Consider the following 7,725-nt stretch of genomic DNA (forward strand, 5'->3'; position numbering starts at 1 on the left):
GTAATAATGCTGGAAAACTTGATGATTATGGAAAAGATAGGATGGCACCCAAAATAAAAGGCAGAATTATACAGAGAAGAAAAAAGCTATGTGGCTTTGTGGGGAAAGGGATGGATGCTACAAAAGAGCATTTACTTTTGAACTTCTACAATTGTTCTGTATGTTATGTCTAACAGAGTACACCACAAATAATCCATACCATGCACTTCTGCCCAGATGCAATGTTATTCTATGTGCCAGCGTGGCTGGAAGTCAACTAAAAATAAGTTCATGCAACTAGCCTCATAGTCAGCTGTATTAAACATGCATAGAAGTAAGAACTAATAGCTGTACCATTTTCCCTAAACCCAATGTAAACTGCAACATCCAGATGCTAACCATAGTTGCATGTAACATGACCAAAGGCAGGACACTATCACTTGGTCACTGGTCATTATCACCAGTGCAGTACAGCTGCTGAAGATCCCCAAAACTTAATCAACAGACTGTGACTGTTAAATATGGTGGTTCTGTAGGTCATTATGTGCTATTATCAACTAGGTGAGTGACACAACGCATTCAGGGCAAAACGATTTTATCAAAGACTGCTATTGAATTAGGGCTCATAAAATAAAAGTATTCCTGTAAATTAGCCACAGCCAGCTTGCTATGCACAGATAAGATACTAGCACTGCTATATAACTTTGTTAAATAAAAGCTGGCTCAAAAATGTGGAAAGATCAGCAGGACTAAAACTGACAGTGGATGAGATAACAAGCTCTTTCTACTTAGGGTTACCATCACACCCCTTTAAAAGAAGACACTTATTGAATACACATGCTGAAAGTTGGATGCATGACTCGACACAAATCATTGATCCATGCACCCAACTTGCATCCTGTGCATTCAATAGCTGTCCTCTTTTTAAGGGCGGTGAAATCGTAATCCTATCCCTACCGTAAACAAATAATAAAAAGAAAATTAGTAATTGTTACTTGGGCTGATGGTTTGTTTTGCAGGATAAAGGTAAATAGCACACTATTCCATATTTTGAGAGAGCATTTTACCTGAGAAAGTACAAATTACACATCAATATATTATGTAAAAATGATTTGTTTTTTTAGTATTCCTAACAGGGACAAGATAACCTGTGTCCAACAACAGTTGTCAACTGAAGAATATTAATATTATCAATACTGATCTGTATCAATGGCATGCACATTCCACATCCTAGACTTTCATTACTTTCTGAAATATACAGTACTGGTGTTATCCTTAATATGATGTTTACACCTAAAGGCTTTGCCTTTTAGATGCATACATATTTTTGCTGATTTCCACACACAAATAAGGACATTTCTCAAAAAGGAACTGAGATAGATTTACTCAACTCAAACGAGCAAAAAACACAGATACACCCAGTGACAGCACTAACTGATGTCACAATGTACTGTAACAATCAGCTCTAGTCAGTGTATACAATAAGGAGCCATTAATTCACAGTGCATCTCCAGAAACAAATGTGACTTCCACAAAAGAGGAGCCTTGCCCCCAGTTGCCAGAGTCTGATACAGCAGATGCACTGGTGTATAGCCCTTGAACAGAAAAAGAGATGTAGATTAAACTGTAATAAAAACTGTACCTATGCTTTTCTGTTTCAGGTCTCAACTGCTTGATACATAGGAATTAAACGTTAATGATTTCATTCATTTCATTTACATAACAGATGGCAGGAAAGAGGATTACAATTTTAGCCCCAAAACATATTTAATTATGATCTGGCCAATAAACTGAATTATAAATGTAACCCTCTTGATGGCATGTGATATATGATATCTGTATTAATAGAGTAGGAATCTATTTTGAGTCTGTTAAGATCACTAAGATTTGTTCCTAGAAACTGTAAGGATATCTGGATCACAAATAATCGAGGTCCATTCTACTTCTAAAAATGTTAACTATAAATTGTGTTAAGGGAGAGAAAGTGAACATTTTTTAGGATGCTAATTTATGATAGCAATAATTCACTTATACACAGGGTATCTCTAGAAATGGCAGTTAATAATTTATAAAGAACATTGCATTTCCCTTTGCTTTTATGCAATCTAATACTCCCACTAGTCCTTTAAAAATATGGGTAAACTAGACATATAAAGAAACTATAGTATAATATAAAACCACACAAATTCAATTCAAGACTTTCTGTATTGAAAGTAAAATTAAAAAAACAAATATATGATTTATACAAGCAGTCTAATTTATGCCACAGATTTAACACCCTTTACAGAAACAAATACACACAGGATATCCAAAAAAAAAGATTGTAGACCACAAGCTGTTGTTGAAATGGACTATTTGGTACGTTAAAATGCAGCCCACCACACACAGTTGCCATGGTAATTACATCAGAGCAGATGCTGTTTTATGTAAACGAACAAAGCAGCTGATATGTACATAGTATTCCATTTTATTGCCAATGCATTAATCGTAGTGATATGGATCTGAATGCATATGTTTCCCTTAGAAACGGTGAATGTCCAACTCCACACTGAACAAAATGATCTCCTCCGGATTTTCTTGCAAATCTGCCTCAATGAAAGTTTGTTGTCAGATATTTACTTCTATCTCCCCCAGATATTTATGTACCTTGCATTTCTCTGAATTCTAAATCTCATTCTTGCAACAAGATGTCTGCTATACAAACAAATCTCACAGAGAGAGCATTGTATTTATGAATGGGAGTAGAAGGAGAGAAAGACTGAAATAAATGGGGGTTTAGAGCTTAAGCCATTTACCATTCTGAGCTTAGATTTCCCACAATTACATTCTGCAAATATATATACAGTATGTAGAAACAAATACACCAAGCCTATTCTATTATAGCAATAGAGAACAGTGGGAGTGATAATCTGTTTATAAACTACACATCTAACATCCAAAATACTATGTACCCCACTTGGTAATCTATAATATTATTTTCACTTAAGTGGTTACATTATAGCACACAAACTATTCATTTGTAACAATATATGGAAGAATTATCATTGTTTATATTTTGAAATTGCTGGTCACAGAGAAAAAGGTTTCCAGTATCAACAGGGGAAATAACCATCTACACAACACTCTGAATTATAGTCTGGGCAAACAAAGCACAACACACCCTCCCACCCACTGTATATATATTTTATATGTGTGTGTGTGTGTGCATAAATGTGTATTTATATATATATATATATATATATATATATATATTATATATATATATATATATATATATATATATATATATATATATATATTAGTAGCCTATATTGTTTGCAGAAAATGAAGAGTAAGTATTGGCTAACAACATAAGAACAATAAAAGGAAGAGAAGCAAATGTGAATAAATGAAAGAATGGCAAGGTAAAGCCATCTTACCCAGCTGATGTGAGGGATGCAGCAGATGCAGTCAGCCCTTAGAGCTGTGTATGTGTGAGACTCTCCCAGAACAGCAGCTGGAAGGGAAGCAGAAGCTTTAGAGAGCAGACTCCACCCACAAGCATCGCTCTGTCTGCAGGAAACTACACATCGCCCACTTCCTCTGGATTTACTGGGGGGCTTCATGATTTCTAAGCAGCATCAGCAGCATCCATGTCTCTTTAAGTCAGTGCCAGCTGGCCTTTAGCTGCCTCTCCCCATGTCTGAGCTTGGCATTTCTATTAACATGATGCTGCCTCCAAGCCATGTGGCAGCAGCAACACTGAGGAAATGATGAGGGAGCATTCACCTCCCCAGAAGGAGCCAGTGATAAATGATTAAGCCACTGTTGGAGGCTACCTTGTGCTCTTCTCAGAGAAGCATATGGGCTTTGTTAGCCTGGCTGTTCCTTGCTAGTTAGCTAAGCAGGGAGTGGTGATTAAGGATCACTGCAACATCTGCTCAGAGGGAATCTTTAAAGCTCTAGAATTGATTAATAAAACTGCTGCCCATTCTAAAACCCTGGCTGTATAATCGAACCAACAGGCATTCTGAAACCCTGGTGGTATAATAGCACTGCTGTTCTGTCCCTGCTGAAACCCTGCCTGTATAATAGAACTGCTGCCCATTCTGAAACCATGCCTGTATAATAGAACTTCTTATTCAGAAACTCTGCCTCTATAATAGAACTAGAACTGCTGCCCATTCCGAAACTCTGGCTGAATAATAGAAGTGCTGCCAGTTTTGACACCCTGGCTGAATAATAGAGCTGCTGTCCATTCAGAAACGCTGCCTGTATAATAGATCTCCTGCCCATTCAGAAACCCTGCCCTTATAATCAGGGGCGATCCTGTATATTTTGCTGTCTGAGGCAGCCATCATTTTGCCACCCCCACCCCTCACCACGGCACTCACCTATCAATGCCGGAGGGGGTTGGGGGCGGTCTACATGGCGCCGGAGGGGGGCGTGGGTGGTCCAGTCACTAGTGCAGAGAGCACAATTGCCTGCACTAGAAGAGCCGCATTTCTGGGTTGAAAAACGGAAATTCGGCTCTTAGTTACCAGGAACGGCATTTTTGCCGCCCCCCGCAACCAGGGGGGCGCTGCTGCCTGAGGCAAGTGTCTCAACTCACCTCATTGGTGGAGCACCCCTGCTTATAGTAGACTTGCTGCCCATTCAGAAACCATGGCTGTATAATAGATCTGCTGCCCATTCCGAAATCCTGCCTGTATAATAGAACTGCTGCCCATTCTGAAACCCTGCCTGTATAATAGAAGTGTTGCCCATTCTAAAACTCTGCCTGTATAATAGAACTGCTTCACATTCTGAAACCCTGCCTATATAATAGAAGTTTTGCCCATCACAAACTTCAACTTGCCTGCAACTGTAGTTAATAATCTACAACTGCCTCTGCGTGCAAGTCTTTCTGCTTCCAGTCCCCTGCCCCCCTGTTAACATTCTCTCTCTTTTTGGGTTCCTTAGAGACACAAGTGTGAGTCTGTTTACTCTGCTGGGAACTTGAAAACTGACTAAAGAGGTTTGAAAAACTCCTCTGCCCTTTGAACATTTTTATACTGCTGAGAAAAGCTGTTATGACTTGACATCTTAATTTTGTGAAATCAAAACTGCTTTTTTTTCATGTACTGCTGCCAGCTACAATAAAAGGAGAATGTTTCCTTTAAAATACATTTGGTGCACTGCAGGGACTTACCACGGTACCATAAACTCTTAAAGTAAACATTCACCACTTTGGTTGCTTGCACTTTGATAAACTCAGTACTCTCCTCCAGGCTCTGGAACTGGGGTTGGCTCACTTGAGGATTTGACTTATAATGTATTTAGATCATTAAAATAACTTTTACCAATATAATACTGCACTGGAAGGTCTAGAGGGAGCCAACTTAAATTATTATTCCCCTTTTCACAATTCCTTCAACCCACCCACCACACTTTAGAATGTGGGCCCATTGTTTTTGGGCCCAAGAGTGAAGTTAAACCCCATTACTCAATTATCTTTCCCCCATTCACCTTCCTCCAGGAGAAGTATGTATGACAATACTCACCTTAATCACTTCCAACTTTGCCATATTTTTTCATTCCGAGCTTGGGTGGTTGGCAACTTCAGTGATGAGAAATACTACTGCATGGGAGCGAAACATTACCAGTGATATTGCCCAGAGCTACCAATCAACATTTGGATTTAAACAGTTAGAAAACAAAAGCAAAGATCTGATTGGTTGCTATGAGCAACATCACCAGTAATGTTAGACTCCAATTTTTACACAGCATGATAAATAGACCCTATATCTATCCCAGATAAGCCCTCCTAAGGTGGTTTCCAAGATACGTCCTGAATCAATAACAACCACTAGAAGAGAGGGGACTCGTCCCATCTCTTGATAAAGGTAACTGGACTGAAATCACATATAATATTAGCCCTATCCTTGTCTCCACAAAAGAGGGATTAAGACAATTTAAATGTATACATGAGTTATATACACAAGTCCTAGTGACCAGGGCTGATGATGTGAGAGGAAGAAAGCTGGCTGTCGTCTTTATTCTAAGACTGCCTGATTAGTAACACCTAGTGGCCTTTTCTGTCATACTGGACACTAATATTGTTCAATTTGCTCAACAAATTGAGTAAACAGACATAATATTCCAGGGTAATAATCCACAAGAAAATATGTGCTCTTCCATTGGATAGCACAGATTTATGACTCCCCTTAATTGGGAAAACCTTAAATGGGACCTGTCACCCAGACAAAGAAGCAAAAAACAGCATCATTTTGTAGATGCCTAACAGCAATCAAATAGAGGAGGTTCTGAAACATGTAAAGCAATGTATCAGATATTAAATGCTAATGTTAATAATTATCTAAATTCGTTCTGGACATCCACTGGTAAACAAATTATGTACACAAGCCGTGGGAAAATGCAGAACATATCACAAGGGAAATGGAAACGTATGGTTAAGAAATCACAGGGAAAATATACTCTCTCTCTTCCATTAAATGAAAAGAAACTATAGAGAGCATTGAGCATTTCCATTTTGTATATTGGGCTGGAAGTCCACAGCTTAATTGCCAGAGGTTCAGGGAATTAAGACATTATAGGGATCCTCCACTAAAAACCTTTTGCATAATGAAAGAAAGTGAAATTTTTCGTAATCTATCCAATCTTCATTAATATGATATGTTATATTACATTTTTTATTATATATACAGGTATGGGATCCGTTATCCAGAAACCCATTATCCATAAAGCTCCGAATTACAGACTCCATTTTATCCAAATAATCCAAATGATTCCTTTTTTCTCTGTAATAATAAAACTGTACCTTGTACTTGAGCCAAACTTATATATAATTAATCCTTATTGGAAGCAAAACCAGCCTATTGGGTTTATTTAATGTTTAAAGGATTTTCTAGTAGACTTAAGGTATGAAGATCCAAATTATGAAAAGATACGTTATCCGAACAAACAGGTCCAGAGCATTCTGGATAACAGGTCCCATACCTGTATTAAGTTATTTGTATATAAATATTATTGCAGTTGTTTTCTGGTTCTAATTCTTGAAACAATATAGCAGTTAGTCTGTTTTTCTCCTGGTCTGTTAATCAACTGACTTCTTTTTATGCTTTCCCAGATGTTCTTGGCACAGCAGAAAACTGTTACAAAAAGTTTTTCACATATCTGTTATTTCTGTTGTAGGAAAATAATTAATCAGTTCTCAGTGTAAAAACTATTCTAGCACATAGGATGAAACATTTGTAATCTAAAAGATGCAATTGTTTCTTCTGGAATGGCACCATAAGAATGCATTGTGCAACCCCCCTCTTCTCGATGAACATCCCGTGTGCTTTTCCCTTGCGCCCACAATTGGGAGTTGTAAGGGACTATCATGTCTGCTAGATAGAGGGCAGTTACCCTCTTTTCCCATGAGTTTACCTCCTTCCAGGCTAGCTGCTGCTGACTAGCATTGCTAAAGCTGGCCATAGACTCAAAGATTCGCTTGTTTGGCGACATCGCCACTAACGGCATGGCTATATCGGGGGTAATTCGAACGTTCGGCCGTATGGACGAACGATCGAATTACCATGGGTCGGTCGGTTAAAAATCAAACCTTCCCGATCTATATCGTGGCCAGATATCGATCGGGAAGACCTGTCGGAAGCCCCCATACACGGGTAGATAAGCTGTCAAATTGGTCCAAACGACCGATATCGGCAGCTTTATCTGCCCGTGTATGGCCACCTTTAGTCTTCTGACTGTAATTACTCCAAG

The 7,725-nt window shown here is 38.5% G+C and overlaps 1 protein-coding gene across 1 annotated transcript in view; it reads right to left on the reverse strand.

Moving 5' to 3' along the window:
* gng2.L (guanine nucleotide binding protein (G protein), gamma 2 L homeolog) overlaps positions 1-3,454 on the reverse strand; it is a 51,462-nt gene extending 48,008 nt beyond the window's left edge. The window contains 1 exon segment of the mRNA NM_001093855.1: positions 3,399-3,454. The gene's annotated coding sequence lies outside the window, so the exon portion shown is untranslated.
* Positions 3,455-7,725: the final 4,271 nt, after the last annotated feature.

The sequence above is a fragment of the Xenopus laevis genome, chromosome 8L, assembly GCF_017654675.1.
Source record: "Xenopus laevis strain J_2021 chromosome 8L, Xenopus_laevis_v10.1, whole genome shotgun sequence".
Lineage (NCBI taxonomy): Eukaryota > Metazoa > Chordata > Amphibia > Anura > Pipidae > Xenopus > Xenopus laevis.